At 47.7% G+C, this 16,123-nt stretch overlaps 1 long non-coding RNA gene across 2 annotated transcripts; it reads right to left on the bottom strand.

Moving 5' to 3' along the window:
- Positions 1 to 3,843: 3,843 nt before the first annotated feature.
- Positions 3,844 to 15,488, bottom strand: LOC134174997 (uncharacterized). Of its 2 annotated transcripts, none has more exons than XR_009968857.1 (5): positions 15,362 to 15,488; positions 14,204 to 14,276; positions 8,754 to 9,773; positions 8,496 to 8,650; positions 3,844 to 4,850 (listed from the first exon to the last, which is right to left on the bottom strand). It is a non-coding gene; the product is annotated as an uncharacterized LOC134174997 (long non-coding RNA). The 2 variants fall into 2 exon arrangements; XR_009968858.1 differs by having other exon boundaries at positions 8,754 to 9,014.
- Positions 15,489 to 16,123: the final 635 nt, after the last annotated feature.

Here is a 16,123-nt window from a genome sequence, read left to right as displayed (position 1 = left end):
CTGAGCCATCCAGAGAACACAAAGCGACAAAGCAAAATCATAACAGACAGGGAAATTTCTTGTGAGTCATCATCTTCCCTCTCGCTTTCCAACATTGCTGATAGGCCTGGGATTGTTCCATGCAGTCTGGAACCAGAAGGTACCTACTCCTGCTGCAGGCGTAAATCACTTCACTCCAGAGAAGAGAGGATTTTTAAACACAGCAAGACTTTTGCTTTCATTTTAAATTAAGTAAAGGAGAAAAACAGCAACTGCATCTTTGTAGCTCTCTACCTTGTACATGCTTTTCTGAGACTGATGGACCAGCTACAACAACTGCATGTAATAAAATAACTATCCTCTTCCCAAAACACTCCCCATCGTGCCCAACATGACACCCCCCCCCCAAAAAAAAACCCAGCCAAACAACAAACAAACCAACAAAAAACACCAACAAACCAAACAAAATAAACCATAGTGGATTCATCAAAGAGAACGCAATAGCAGTTGTGATCAGTGCAAAACCAGCCAGGCTGGCCACGTAAACATGAAGTCAAATGAAAGGAAAACAGCCTAATGTCTGTAGAACAGAAAGCATGGTTTTGTCAGATCTTCAGATCCATATGTCCAAATTGCAAGACAGTGATTTTGCTGTATCCTACCACATATTTCAAATGACGGCTTCATCACCAACTTCCTCTGCTCAAAAAGAAGATGAAAACTTGCTCAAGGCTGATACATTTTAAAAGAACCATTTCTGATTTCTGTAGCCAAATTTTCAGAACAAATGCATTTGTCCTTGAGATAAGTTTTATTTGATCTGCATTGATATTCACAAAGTAACCCACTTCTCCCTGTCTGAAGAGACTGAAATGCTTGCTACAGAGACTTCACATAAGCCATTAATACATGTTGCTGGGTTTAGGGGTTATAGGGTTACTATTCCATGTGGACTGTAGGTAGCCAACATTTCTACAGTGTTTAGGACCTGAATTTAAATTCAGAACCAGTGCATATGTTTATATTAAGAGGAAACTGGGCAGGTTGAAACATAGGTCAGCATATTTTTAATAGTGGTTTCCTCAATGTGTTCTTCATCTTCCAGGGAACCTTAGAATTTGGTCTAAGGGGAGGTCCACACAGGGCCAGCATATATCATCTGAGGAAGATTTGCTCCTCCACCTCCTTAGTGCAAAGAGACTTCAGGCTTGTGTATGGGAGTTACTTGTTGGCTGCTACAGCTCCCCCAGTTATTACAGCCCTCAGGCTTCAAGAATTAGAACCAAGCAGATTTGACACTGGATTAATTTCAGTGATACATCCACGGGTTGGTGTGTGAACATCATTATCACACTCCATAACCTGAGTCCGTATAGCCATAAAAAGCAGGACCACCAAGAACTGTCACCTCTGAAGCTGAGCTAGTAGCATAAAATGTTGTTCCACACTACACAGTCTCATAATGAAGTTTTGATCGATCTGATACCATCACAGCTCACAGCTACCTGCCCTTCACTACCTAAAGCAATAGAAGCATCTTGTTTGGAACTCTTGGGATCCAGAAGTACAGAAAGCTTGAGTCCACATACAACATCCCACTGATGAAGATGGGTACAAAGCAGCGAGGCCCAGGCGTGGCTCTCCAGAAAGGGAACTCCACGAGAATTCCAGCTTGTCCCTGGTGCCTGCCACCTTCTTTCTGTTCTGTGATTTATCAAATTTAAGCTACTGCCCTTGGAACTGGGAATCTTTATCAAGTGATGTGCAGAAACAGGAGGTTGCTTGCCCTCTTTGTTCCATAGGCCACATCCATACAAAACCCCACACTTTTTGCCACTAACTATATCCTTTAAAACCAGCTTTTACCTACTGATTGTGCAGGTTCCTCTCCAGGGAAGAGATTGTGTCAGCAGCTCTTGATAACACAGCATCAGGAGAGACCTGTAGTGTTGCACATAATATTTGTTCAGGCTGAGGCACTGGACTGTATGGGACATGCTGGTTTCACCATCTTAGACCAGCCAGAGAGACAGGAGTTCTACAGAGGGAAGCAACAGTGAATCAGCTTATAAGAGCAGAAACGGCTGATTTTTACATGAAGAAAAAGGAAGAGCAGAATAAGAGTTCAGAAGATGTTTTGCCCCCAAAGGCAGCTGATATATGCAAATAAGGCATCTGCTCTCACACAGAGTTCATGACTTTGGATGGAGAAAAAAACACAAACTCAATAATGTGAAACATATAGGAACGGAAACAGTTTCTCACTGTGATCAGATTTTAGGGCAAAGCCAGAGCTCTCCTCAGAAGATCAGACTCTTTGCAGGCTGCTTAAAACAGACTCTGTGAAGACAAAGCACAGGGACCTGACTTTCAAGACAGTAAAGAGCCTACTGACCCCAAGCTACCTTTACCAGCTTGCTGTAATATTTCCCAGCCCAGGAGAACAAGTCAGTGGCTCCTACCCAGTCTTACTGCATGAGGACAGTTGAGAGTTGTTCCAAAGGTCTCTGGTACCTGGGAGCAGGTCTTCTTTCCCAGGGATCATAGTACTCACCTGCACCGTACCCCAGGGGAAGTAACTTTATCCCTATGCTGTATTCAGATGTCCTGCTATAGATTAACCCCAAAGGGTCTAAACTGAAAAGGTATGTAGTCCAAGAATAACACTAGCCCCATTCTCCATACAAATGGCATCTAACGTCTCTGGGGCAGCCAGGTTACAGCCAAACCTTCCCTGAGCCCTGAGATGGGACAGGTTCCATAGCTGGACCTGCTCAGTGCCTACTTGCCTCATCTCAGGGACTGCTGCATTGTAAAGGCAGATTATTAAAGTGCTAAATTTATTTTAGCTATAACTGGGAAAAGTAATCACAGCAAATGCAACAGCTCATGAGGAATCAGAGTAGGATTAGACATTTATATGAATAAGAATAGCTTCTCCACTTCCACTTGCTGTGATAAAAATAATAAGAATCTCAGATTCCATGCTCCAGGGCAGAAACTTAATCTCTGAACAAGGCGTTAGAAAGAAATTTCCTCTCCCAATAGTAGTCCCCAACTGTCCAGGCCACAGCATAGGTTTAGTAGTGTCTAGGAGCCACTGCTAGAGACAAAGCTGGCTGGAAGCCCATGGGCTTGCTCAGGAGGCACTGCACCAGGGAGGGAGCGAGGTGGGTTGCAGTGCATCGGGCATAAGTGAAACAAGCCCATCACTCCCTTTCTTTTTGCATTCCCTTGCTAAGCCTCAGTCCCTAACAATCAGTGAGTTTCTGCACCAGGTCCCACGGATCTCATTGCTTTTTTGGGTTTGTTTATGTGTAGAGCCCTTGCCTGCCTTGCCCCAGGCAATCTGAGCCGTTAAGCTATAATGGCCTTAGCCCCATCTGATTAATAAACTGGCTTGGGACTGCTGATCTCTGGACCATTAAACCTTTCCCCAGGGACTAGTCATTAATCCCCCAAAGAGTCATCCTAGATGAGGTTGTTGTTAGCCACACCAATCCTGTTTAAGGCATCAATTTGCAGCAGAAAGAAGCTGGGAAAGGGGGGGACAGTCTGCATTTGTCAGGCAGCACCATCTGTTCCCCGAGGTTACAGACAGCTACAGCAGCCTCTGTATGCCACAGCTTAGTATTTCCACCCAGGTGAGGGCTGTCACTGTGCAGCACAGACACCAAAAAGCAAGACAGTACTGCACCAGACATCTGGGGTACTAAACAGGACCAGGAGATAAAGCCAACATTTGTTTCCTTAATTGATGCCTTTGGCTGGGGCCAGAAGGCATCATAGCATACGGTTAGGGTAGGAGTATCTGCTGTATCAATTTCAGCAGAGATGTTTTCAAACAAGCATGTTTAGGACATGAACTACCCAGAGCATTATTACATATAGGCCTGAGCAAATGCCCTTGTTTTCTTAGCTTCTGATTGTAATCCCAATGACTTTATTATTAAAACAGTTCACATCTTCAGCCAGAAGACTGGATTTGCCTTAATGACAACTCTGGAAATGCAATGACACACATTTTGGCAACCCTGGCCATAGCCACCCCCTCACGCTTTCAGCCTCTTCCCCCATTGTCAGCACACTAATCCTGATTATCTCTCCTTAGCTCCTCTAGGAATTTTTAATATCCTTCAATCTCATTTCCATGAGCCATACTTAGGGGCTTGAAGGAGGATGGTGGCAGATGCTGAACTGCACCCTCCAAACAGAACGCAGCATAGAAATCACATCTGCAAAACCACAGTCAAATGCTCCTGGATTTTCACCTAAAAACTCACAGCTGTTTTTCCCCTCCCCTGCCTCACCAAAGTTACAACTTTTGAACTCTGGATTTTCTGTTTATGTGAGGTTTTGAACAAGTGGTGCATGTTTACGATGAGGTTTTATAAAGATCAGGTCATATAAGGGCATTAGCTGGAACCAAGCTACATTTGTAGCTCCACATAGAGCAAACTGTGTCCTGATGTGGTTTATGCTACTGCATATTGAGCTGTTGTTAACAGTCTGCTGGAGCAACCACAGAAGGGATGGGAGTAAGGGATGATGCAAGTACACAACTTATGCTATGGACAACAGTTACCTTCTGCAGCTAGCTGTGTCGAGGACGGCTGCTGTTGAAGCCCCTTCTTCAGACAATGTTAGAGAAAATAGCTTCAAGTTTAAATTGGTAGCTTGACTTCACTGTGATGCTACTGCTCCTGCAGAGTGTCCAAAAGAGGCAATGAGAGGGCAAACCCCTGGCAACTAGGACAGCTTGGAAGAGGACATCTCCATCCTCTGCCAAAGAGCTGGTCAGTGCTATGTTCATTAGACTTCCCATGTGTCGGTGCCACTGCTGCTTTGTGTCTCTGTGCTTCTGCTGGCAGCTGTAATTTAGAAATGACCATACCAGTTCTGTGTGAGACTTCTTGTACCATTAAATATGTCTTACAAGCAAAACTTTTACACGTTCTCATCAGATATCCTGCTTCTTTACTACTAGCACAGTGCATGGCTTGCGTGAGTCCATCACCAGATTAATGTGAACATGAGTCCAGAAATCATTTTGGCTTTAGCAATGGCTTAGCTGATGTTGAACACACCAAGTTATAGCCAACAACATGCGGACTCCATGGGGAGTGGGGGAAAAGAAACCAGCGACACACACATGAAAAACCCATCACTCAGGCTCCATTTAAATGATTAATGCAGTGCACAGGGAAAGGCTTTTCAGCTTTCAAACCTTCACACAATTATATAAACTTAACTCATCCCAGCTACCAAGGACTTGTGTTTGTTTGTGGGCACTAATAGCTGCTGCAGTGTTATAGTTAGAGCAGAGAATGAGGAGTCCCATGGGGAAATGGAGGAAAGCCCACATTGCTCAAGTCATTTAAACATTCGGGGAGATAAAACACTGCAGAGAAGTCCTGGAGGGAGCAGTGCTTGGGGGACGGAGGGGTTACAGCCACCACAAGTTTCTGCCTCTCTTGGGTCCATACCATTGATAATGGTTATTAATTATTTAGGATGCTACAGTAATAATTAGTGCAATAACCATCTCAGCCGTTGGAATAGCCCCTTCCAACCCCTGGAGATCTTACAGGAGCTCACACATTCCCACGCAGTCTCTTGACACACTGCCTGTGGTCTTAGACTCCCTATTGTACCTTTGAGAAAGCCAAGCGTGGTGGCACCAGCACGGAGAAAGGACCACACCAGCCAGGGTCCAACTGCCCTCCAGGTGAATGAACAAGGGCCTAGGGTGAAGGGTGACGGGAGCTGCTCCCACACTGGATGGTAGCGGAGAGAACATGGTTTGGATGCTCTGGCTTTCCTGGGAAGACCCACTGGGTGCCAGCACAGAGTGGGGAAGAACCCTAAGGGCCTATTAAATCAAAGCTTCTCTGGGCATGATGGGGAGCTGTGGTGTGATCCTGCTGGCCCTGTTCCTCAGACCCCTCTTGGACACCTGTCAAAGAACTTGCATGTGACCCCAAATTCATCCCCAGAGAATAATCATCCCCCATTTTTGTGCTGGTGACTCTCACAGCGTGCCTCAGGAGTGCTCAGATTTGCAGTGATTTCTCACTCTGCCCTCCCTGGCTATGAGCATCATGAGCTAAGAGACACCTGAGCACTGAGGATGTTGTACTGATGCCAGAGGTTTTGCTTCATCTCAGGGCCCTGTAAGCAACTACGTTACTCAGCAATATAGTTACTGGTCACTTCCCATCCACAGCCTTCCACCTCCATCCACCCATTAGGTGGGCCCAGAGGATGGGAATTTCCCCACTCCCTCTCAGCCCCTTTCCTTCCCATCATATCAAGTGGCACCTCACGTATAAGGACTTAACTCAGCCAAAAATTAACATGCATTACAAAATCCTGACAAAAACCCATCTGACCCACACCATCAAACAAGTAACTCTGAAAACCAAGAATTATCTCTCCCTCACATCCAGCCTCTCCTTCCTCCCCCAGGCAAGTCCCAACTGCTGCTCACAGCATCCACAGTGCAACCCATGCTGCCGCATCACCCAGCCTCCCGGGGGCTGGCGTAACGGGGAAGTGTCAGAGATTAGAGACAAGAGAGCAGCGACTGCAATATAAAAGCAAACTGAATAATTAAAGAGAGAAGCTGCTCCTCACAGAGAACAAAATGAAAGAGTTGTGTGATTTGAGCAGAAGTGACCTTTACACTTCATTACAAGGAGGTGGCGTCCTCATAGGGTTATTAATATTTCCAGCTGAATTAGCTTGGGTTAAAAATGGCTCAAAGGAATGAAGAGGGAGAGGGAGTGTGTGCACAGAAATATATCATCCTGTCTTTTCTCCTCCTCTTTGCATTTAACCTTCTTTGTAACTTGTTGACTTGAAAGCAGAAGGACTGAGTGGCTAACAGGAACAAGGCTTCACTAGAAAGGGTGAGAGCTGGAGGATGACCTGGCCAAGAGATCTTCCCTCCTCGCTGGCTGTGCTTCAGCAAGAAGCCTGCGTGATGCCTTTGTGGCTCTTTCTCTGTGTTCTCATCTAGGGCACAGAGCACGTCTTCATTCACCAAGGTGCAAACACATCACGGGACTGACGTTCAGGTGGTTTTAAGACAGCAGTGGAGCTCAGTGCTGCTGCTGTTCAGACCATATGGAGTCCTTAGGATCTCTTAGGGCACTGCAAGTCTCCCATGTGGTCTCACATGCAGTCTCATGATTATTGTTCATCTCCCCTGGGCTGACTGATTCTGCTTCCCATTCCCCACAAAACACCTTCCTTCTCTCATCAGTGGGGAAATGGACAACTCTGCTCAGCAAGCTTTACCCCAACAAACTGTGAGGACATTTACACCCTGAAACAAGGGACACACGTTCATCTCCCCCCCCCCCCCCCCCCATGCAGACAAAGCCAAGGTCTTCACTAAGATTATTTTAGCAGAGGACAGATGATAAACATGCCACAGCCAGCAGAGCTGTTTTGGTGCTGTACCTTCATACACACACTGTTTTCTCCCAAAGTGCACACAGAGAAGGACCTTTACTTCAGTGTGTCCCAGCATACACAAGCCCACACAGCCTTACAAAAGCATGACTGTCAATAACGTGTCAAAGCACTGGGTGAACTAAACAAGGAAAGCTGAACTCGGGGATCTGAACCTAAATCCAAGCTGCAATTTTTCTGCTAAGAGCCTCGAGGTGTACACGGTTCTACTTTTTGCTCAGATCACTCAGTCTCATAGGAGTCCCACCAGTGACTTTGCAGATGCAAAAGGGCTTCTACCTTGATAACGCATCCAGGTACCTGGTTGCTTCTCCCCAAGTCTTACCTAAACGCTTTCTTTCAGTGCCTCTCTCTGACCAGCAGTAACAGACACCAGGAAAACCCACCCTAAGAAAGAAAAAGAAGGAAACGTGAAGGCAGGTACACATCCATAAGGAATGAGGCTGCTGTGGTGGAGCCTGCAATCAGTCTCATGGGCTGCATCATCATGGGCTGCATCCCTGGAGGCACAGCAGCTCACCTCCCTCTGCTCCACTTGTGGAGGGGTTCTTGCAAATTTAATGCAAAGGCCCAAATTAAAAAGAGAGTTTAAGCTTTTGAAGCAATCATGAAATGGACACAGGGGCAGATGCTGCTTCTCTAGTGACTGCTGACTCACAGCCCCTCACTTATTTATAGGCCTCCCCAGGGTGCTTGTAGCCGAGTTGATGACAAATGCCAATGAACATCTACTCTCACTCCCACGAGGTGTTGCTATCCTGGCTGTAATGAAGATGCAGAACAATGAAACACATCATCAGCTGTGCCAGACAGTTGTAGTGGAGGCAGAAAGAGGACCTGAGACACTGACCAGCTCCTCCAGCATCATCTGAGCATTGCTCCTAGCAAATGCACAGGTTCCAGTCTCTCACCCTACAAGATGAAGTTGATGTCTATTACTAAGACCACAGTTTTTGATGCTGTCTTCACTCTGACAAAAGGCTATGCTCTTATGACCAGAGAAAACAAGACACTGACACACAAAACCAAGGACTTACCTGAGTCTGAACTGAGCAGGGAAACATCCCAGGGATGGAGGCCAAGATGCTGATGTTCCAGATGGAGGAGCCGGAGATACTGAGACCCAAAGAACAGCCAAAATTTCCCCCGTTTTGCTGGAGACTATTGCACACAGGCCAGGCTGTGAACAGTTCTGAGGGCAAGAAGGAGAAAATTTAGTCTTAATCTGGCCTTGGTGCTAGAAGAACTCATGAATGTGAAGGATGAGGAAGGCTGGGTCGGGGAGGTACGAATACCTTCCAGGGACAGTGAAGGTAACCTGTACTATCCTTCTGTCCATAAAAGCATCCCTCACAGGTAGTCTCTGTCTGGGCTGTCCTCCAGAAGGAAGAGACAATTTCCCTTACTGTAGTGCCAGGGAGCTCTCTCTGGGTGCATCCTCAAACTCTGGTGCTGTACAGCTGGTAAAGGCAGGAGTCAGACAGCGGGATCACCGTTATCAGCGATGATTCACAGGCCATAGAGATCGCAGCTTGCCTGGTAGATGTCACTGCGACCTGGCAGTCAAGGGAAAACATCTTATTTATAAACTGGGGTGAGTTACAACTGCTGAGGTATAGCCCACATGGGAGCTGCTGCCTGCTCTGCAGAACAGAATGACTTTTTAAATGATAGATGAGGCTACAGGACCCTTCCACAGGGCTCATTAGGTGGGAAAGGGCTACCTGGTCATAGTGTGCAGAACCCTTTCTCTTACTCACTAGCAGACCAGGGCTGGGCCTCTCTTCCAAAGGCTTCCTGGTGCTGGCTGACACTGTGCTGCTGTGGCTGGGTTCTTATTCAAGTCATCACTCACACATTAAATCTGAAGCGGCTGTTTGGTCTAGACATGTTTTTCACACTGAGAAAGTAATGGGGTTTACAGGAAACACCCATGGACAAATCCAGATGGACCCAGGAAGGCACTGAGGGGCTCTGCGAGGGGAGATTGGATCCTGTGGCGTTGTCTCCAGGATGAAAATCTTTGAGGTCTGGTTTAGGGTTGAGCTTGCAGCGAGGCCAACAAGACTCCTGATAAAGTCTCTCCCCTGACTCTTCAGTTCCATGATGTCTTTAAGTATGCGGTTCCAAATTTAGGTGGAATTAGTTGACGGCACAATGTGTTATTGAAGCAGGTGGAGTCAGGTAGGCAGAAAGGTCATCTACGTTTTGTTTGCTTTGTTTCAACTTTCTTTAGCCAGACCCGTGACCCATCTGAAAGGACTCGAGGTAGCAGCAGTCCCCAGCAGCTGGCTGAAATCCACTGGGAAACACAGCTATGGAGCAGTGGAGAGAAAAATGGAGGGAAGGGTTAGGAAGAGGAGACAGGAAGAAACCCCTTGTTCATCTCAACAAACAAGTCCCACTTTAACTCCGCTAACACAGAAAACAGGAGCAGCAGTAGCTCATCATCTGAAGACTGTGACATGAAATTTATCTTTTTCCCTTGCTTTCACAGCAATTTTGCACTATGTTTGATAGCTGATGTGCATATCCAAATTCATGCAGCCCTACCATCCCTCTCTCTCCCTGCCTACTCGCTTTCACCCACGCTCCTTCCGCATGTGACTCAGGATGAAAAGGGATTTAGAAAGATGCAGGGAACGTTTACAAGCCTCCCACCATTTCGCCCTCAGCCTGGATGGCTGCATTAGAACCTCCAGTTTGCATTTAGAGGCCAAACTGGTCAGCATTTGGGATGAATCCCTGGGACAGGCATTTCCTCTGTCTCCAGCACAGACAGGCACAGAGCAAAGCTGCCTTGGTGATTACTGTTGGCTGGAAGTTGCAAGGCTGGATTTGCTTTAGGACAAAGCAAGTTTCCTGACTTCTTGATGCCTTGTCCATAGGCTGCGTTGCAATATCCAAGGGTGGTCACTGCAGGAAACCTCCTGAATATGGTCCCCCAATACGGAGGTACCCTGGTCACACTAAGCAATGTAGGTGCATAAGAGACATCCAATCTGCCACATTTAAGAGAGCCATAGCCTGTCCCATTCAGGATCACCAGTAAAATCATAACTGTGTAAATGTCTGTGGCTCTTCTGGGCTGGCTGAATGAGGTGTGAATACTTGAGCCTCTGAACTCTCCAGCAAAACACCCAGTGCATGGGGGCACTGGTGCAGGTTCCACCAGCACAAAACTAGCAGCAAAAATTCCCCCAGCAGCAACTGTCAGGGACTGACAGGGGACAAGCAAACCAGGTTTGGGTGACAAACTAAAGCTATTCTCCCCCTTTAACACGGCTGCTGAGCAGCCATTTAGGGGAGAGCATCACCACTAACATCATCCTGTTTCTATGGAGACCAGATTAACAGAGTGGTTGGGAGAAACTGCACTCCTAATCTCCCCCAGAGAAAAGAGCTTGCTGGTACAAGAGACTTTTAAACATCTTTAATCCAAACTCGAGGTTCTCCTTTCCATACTCGCTAATCCTGCTAGAGGTTACCAGCCCCCTTTTAACCCTAGGGTTACTAGCCCCTTTTAATCCCTTTATGAGCACAGCGCAATAGCATCAAGCAGTGCAGTTACCCACAGTTTCTGCAGTCCTTTGCTAAAATTAAATCTTCCCCCTCTCTCTGCACAAGTTTGCCTGTCTAAAATATAACACTTAAATACCCCCACCCAGCATGTGCAACTGGCCTGCAAAGTGATGTCTGCATTGGTGCACTCAGCCTGCTTTCTGGTGATGGACCTGGACACTGTGGATAGAGGTGGAGGCACTGCCTCCACCAACAAGAAGATCCAGCCACTGCTTCGTGTATTGTATTGCATTGTATTAATTTTCTTCCCCTGAGTTTTGCACCCCAGCTAAGAGCAATTGAGCACCCGATAGTTTGCCCAGTGGAACAGGTACACTGCAGTTGCAGTTTTACCTAAGGACTTGCTGATAATGAGTTCCACAAAACCACGTGTGACCACCATCACTACAAAGAAGTTCCCTGCTACACCTGTAGCCTCTCCACCATGGCATGGGTATCCCATTCCATGTACACAGTAATGCAGCCTGGTGGGAACACAGCAGCAGGCAATCACCTACAGCCACCCTGCCTGGACCTCCATGCTCTGTCTTGTCTGTGGGAGGCTTTGTGGGCCTCAGACCAAGGCAAGGTCTGGCAGACTGGAGTCCGAAGCAGTCTCCAGCTTAAGAAGTGTAAACCTCTAACGAGAGGTCAGTGTTGGAATAGCAATGGCTCCTGGATTTGGACTGTGGATCTCAGCATACATGGGCCAGGAAATCCTCCTTCCCAAGCCATAACCCTTCCCAGGGGAACATCCAGACCCCAAATATAATTCTACTTTGGGAGGCAGAGACACAGTTACCATGTTTTCTAATTCTAGCAGCCCTGCCAATTTAAATACAGCAGAAAGAGGTCTGCTTCCCCTCCACATCTTGGTGGCTTTGTCGGTCCTTTCCCTGACAGACAATTCACAACACCAAATACTTCAAGAGTTCTCCTCACCCTCCCTGCTCCAAGGCACTGCAGATGTGGCTCATATACTGCTCCAGCTGTGCTGAGCCATGTGGAACTGCTCTGGCTGCTGAGCCGAACAAGACACTGAAGGCTCTGCCTCTTTCCTGTTGCCTCTAGAGGTTAAAAAGCATTTCACTACTTGATTTTTCTTGCCTTTACACAAAAACCTTGTCAGGAGGCTCCTGACACAGTCTGTCAGTGCCAGAATGAGGCATTAGGAGGGGGTGTGACCAGGAAAGTTTAATTCAATCTCAATTTCATTCCTGCTCCCTTTGCCAGAGGAGTTGACGATGTTCTGCACATCTGGAGGCATAGTTACAGGTTTGCACAGCCTTGTCCCAGAGGGTTGAAGCTTGTAAGTCACCTGTACTACAAGGTCTCCTACAAGATCTCACCTAACTCAGCCCCGTGCACCTCCCCTGAGATCCTGCATATGCTGAGGTTTCTCTTCGCATACAATACACATCCAAGCCCAAAGCTCCCAAAAGCACAGCTCTCACAGGCACAACATGCCCCTGGAAAGGGCCAGGCCCCAGCACATCTGTGTTCTACAGCTGTGGCAATGAAGGGTTGTTTTCCTCTCCAGGCCCTGAAAGCACATCTCTGAAGCAGCAGGCTGCTCCTGATGAGCATCTCTGATTTCAGATGAGAGCTCTGCTGTGGGTTAGAGCTGGTGTGTGGGATAAGAGGGAGTAAAATTAAACACGGGATATTTTGGGACAGGGTTTACTGCATCTGTTTCCATGGTCCTCCTTTAACTGAAGGGTCCTTGCAGTTTAGTTCATGGCTGTGCATGGTGGCTGGAGGTCAGCAGAAGTAAAGCAAGGAGTAACTGAAAGCAGTGTGCTGCAGAGGCTGTATTTATAGCACCTGCACCTACAGATTATTATTATGCTTTATGGTTGGCCATATAATGGGCCCTTGAGCTCTGCCTCAGATCCACAGCCACCCTGTGTCACACAGCCAAGGCTCTTTCATCTCAACATAGCCCCAAACTCCTCAGTCTCACCCCTGCAGCTGATGTCCCTGAGCACACGATGGCCAGAACAGGAGAACGTTACTGTTGTTTCTGTGCAAACAGGTTGTCCTGTCATCACCAAGGCCATGTCTAGAGGCACAAAAGACCATAATCAAGGACTTCCAGGAAGAATGATCTGCATAGTAGTGTCTGCTGGAGCCAGCACCGCCTTGGATCTGCCCCTCAACCTGTCAGCCTGGGGCTGCGGAGGGAGCATGGTAGGGAAGGAGCTGGCCTGAGCACACCACACAGGCAGAGGAGATGGAAACTGCCTTCCTATCTACAGCTTCCAGGCACAGGCAGGCCTGCAGATGTGCTCAAGAAGGGCACTTTGGAAGTTTCCTCCCACCACTGGAAGCTCCCTTCCAGCTGGATGCTGGGGGACAGCAAGCAGGGACCAGCTTTGCTGACTCTGCCTCTGCTGTCTGGCCCGATGTGCCTTCAGCAGGGTCTGTCACGTTCCACTGCTCTGCCTTGTTTTTGCTGGCGGGCAAGAGCTCAGCAATGGACAGGGGACCGGGAGGAAGGAAACGGGAGGAAGAGGGGGCAGATGAGATAAAGAGGTAGTGTGAGGATAATGAAGGAAGACAGCTGGCCTAGAAACTCATGGCAAGACAAAAACTGGAGCTAATGCCAAAGCGAGAGGTTCCTGCTGAGCCCAAGGAGAGTGGCACCAGCTCCTGCTGTGGCTCCATGTACCGATGGCCAGCACCCTTCATGCCAGCATGGTTTATAGCCAAGGAAAAGCAGATGGCTGAATGGCTTTTCCTATGAGCAGGACAGGTGTGGCTGTTCCATCTGCACTGCACTATGCTTGCAGCAGAGTCAACTGACATGGGCCATACCAAGCCTCTGAGTGCCCATGGGATGCAAACAGGGCTGCAGTGGGCCAGCAGGGATTTGTCTTGGCCTCTGTTCTCCAGTCTTTTCCTTCCATCGTCATTATCTTAGGTCCTCAACCCCACCAAAGGAGTTGGGCAAGAGTCTTAATACAGCACTAAACCCCACAGAGCTCTGGGGAAGCCAGAGATGAGGGACTGCCACACTCTCAGCAGGTCTACATGAAGCACTGAAGCAATACAGCAGTCACTGAAGCAACTGAGGCTAAAGGATTATTTATCATTCAGGCCCTCTGATGCACCACAGCACAAGAGGCTGGAACATCATAAACCTCTTTGGTAGCAAAGAAACCATGAAGTGCACCCTACTGACCTGAACAGGATCTCACAGGAGGTCTGAGCCTGAGCAGAGAGGTGAACCTGTGTCTCTCAGCTCACTGTTTCTCCTGTGCAAATGAGAACAGCACTGGTGTTTTCGCAGATGGCATCAGCAAGTTAAGTCATTTCCCAAGGTCTCAAACAAAGATGGAGGGAAAGTTAGAACAGGAGGAAACATTGGACCAGGGAGCAGCCTGTGCCCTCCAGGCTGACAGAAGAAGCAGGGAATGGGATAGAGATGATAACTAACGCAGAAACCAGAGCATCGCTTTTATCACCTTCCAGCCACCCTGTCCACAGGCTTCTCCCCCCAGACACGAAAAGCAGCTCACGCTTAATCCTTCCCCACAGCTATTCATACCCTCCCTTCAGTACCTGGAGCCTGACCCGGAGAAGCAAAAACAGCCGCTACAAAGTCAAAGCTAAGTGGCAGCTTCCCATTTAACCACCTCTAATTGCCAGCTGAGCAGACTGTTAATCTCCGAGAGCGTGCTGCGATCCCGGTGTTGCTGAGTCCCTGTAATTGCTTAAGAGCTGCCATCGAGGATGCTGGGAATCAGGCAATTATTCTCCCTAGTTTCTTCCTCTCCCCCCCCCCCAGTTTTGTGAATTAGCAAAGAGCTTTTTTTTTGCCCCAAAACAGCCAGCACAGGATTTCTCAGCAGCTCAGTAGGGATGAAGAGATTAGATCTGGGCTGCCTAATCCTGTGTGGGCAGAGAGAACAAGAAGGAGGCATAGCAGTGGGGATCCCACTGTCAGCTGGGCTCACCATGGGGATAGGGGGTCACTGTAAAACCCTTCAGTATCACTGCTCTGGAGGTGAACGGGAGGGAAGGTTGCACTCACAGGTGATGCCTCGAACAGAATTCATCCCAGCAAGCCAGTGCTGGCCCTGAGTACAAATCACATCCAATTTCCAGCTCCTCAATGGCTCTATTGAGTAATAAATCAGCTCTGTGTCCAAGCTGGCTGAAACACTCCTGCCTGCACAGTTGTCTTATTCAGTGCTGAGAAGCTGAAGTCTCCTTGCCAAGGCCATCAGGCTAGGGAGAGTCAACCATTCAAATCCCTTCAGATCCCAGCAGTAAAAAATGAAACAAAAACACACGAAAAGCCACAAGACAGAAAGAAAGTCCCTGAACTACAGATCACCTGCACATGTCCATTTGTTCAGCTGGTTTTCTGCACTCTGGAAGAGATGATGCAGTGGTATTCAGTGAGTATGATCAGCTCCCAGCAAACAGCCAGGCCTCTGTCTAATTCAATGCTGATCAACACACGCAGGTAACAGGGCTCAGCTCCCAGCTCTTGGTAATCTTTGCAGCTATTTAAAGTCTAGTTTCCCCCCTGGACACTTCATGGCCATCCCTTAGATGCCACTTTTAGGTCCCAGCATAGCAAACTTCTTTGAACTGACCATACATACCCCACTAGCATATATCCTAACCCAGCTGCAAGCTACAGCAACAGCAGCATCTCCATCACCTTACATATGTAAGCAGGTGTCTATCTCACAGCCCATCCCTCCCATTATTATTCCAGTCCTTGAAGACACCAGGTAGAATCAGTGCTATGCCAGCCTCTGCACTGTTTTAGTGTTGGAAACCTCTTAGCTAGGATGGGACAGGGAAGATAACACTGACCCCAGAATAAAAATGAACCCCATCCTACTTAAGGCAAGCTGGAAAACTCCCGTGAGCTGAACCAACAGAGGCTGCAGGATCTCAGCAAGGGCAAAACCAGAGCAGAAATGGAGAAAAGATACCACAGTGCACCTGCAACTCAATGAATGCCAACGATGGTGTCACAGAGATCACTCAGCTCTGAGCTGGTAGTTAGCTTATTGAGTTCTAACCAGTAAATTCAGGTATGTAAAATATGTAAAAAGTACAGAGGGGTTGGCAGTCAATATCT

The sequence above is a fragment of the Pezoporus occidentalis genome, unplaced genomic scaffold, assembly GCF_034315485.1.
Source record: "Pezoporus occidentalis ecotype Australia unplaced genomic scaffold, CSIRO_AGI_Poc_V1 ctg65, whole genome shotgun sequence".
Lineage (NCBI taxonomy): Eukaryota > Metazoa > Chordata > Aves > Psittaciformes > Psittacidae > Pezoporus > Pezoporus occidentalis.
This window is presented reverse-complemented; position numbering and strand designations above follow the sequence as displayed.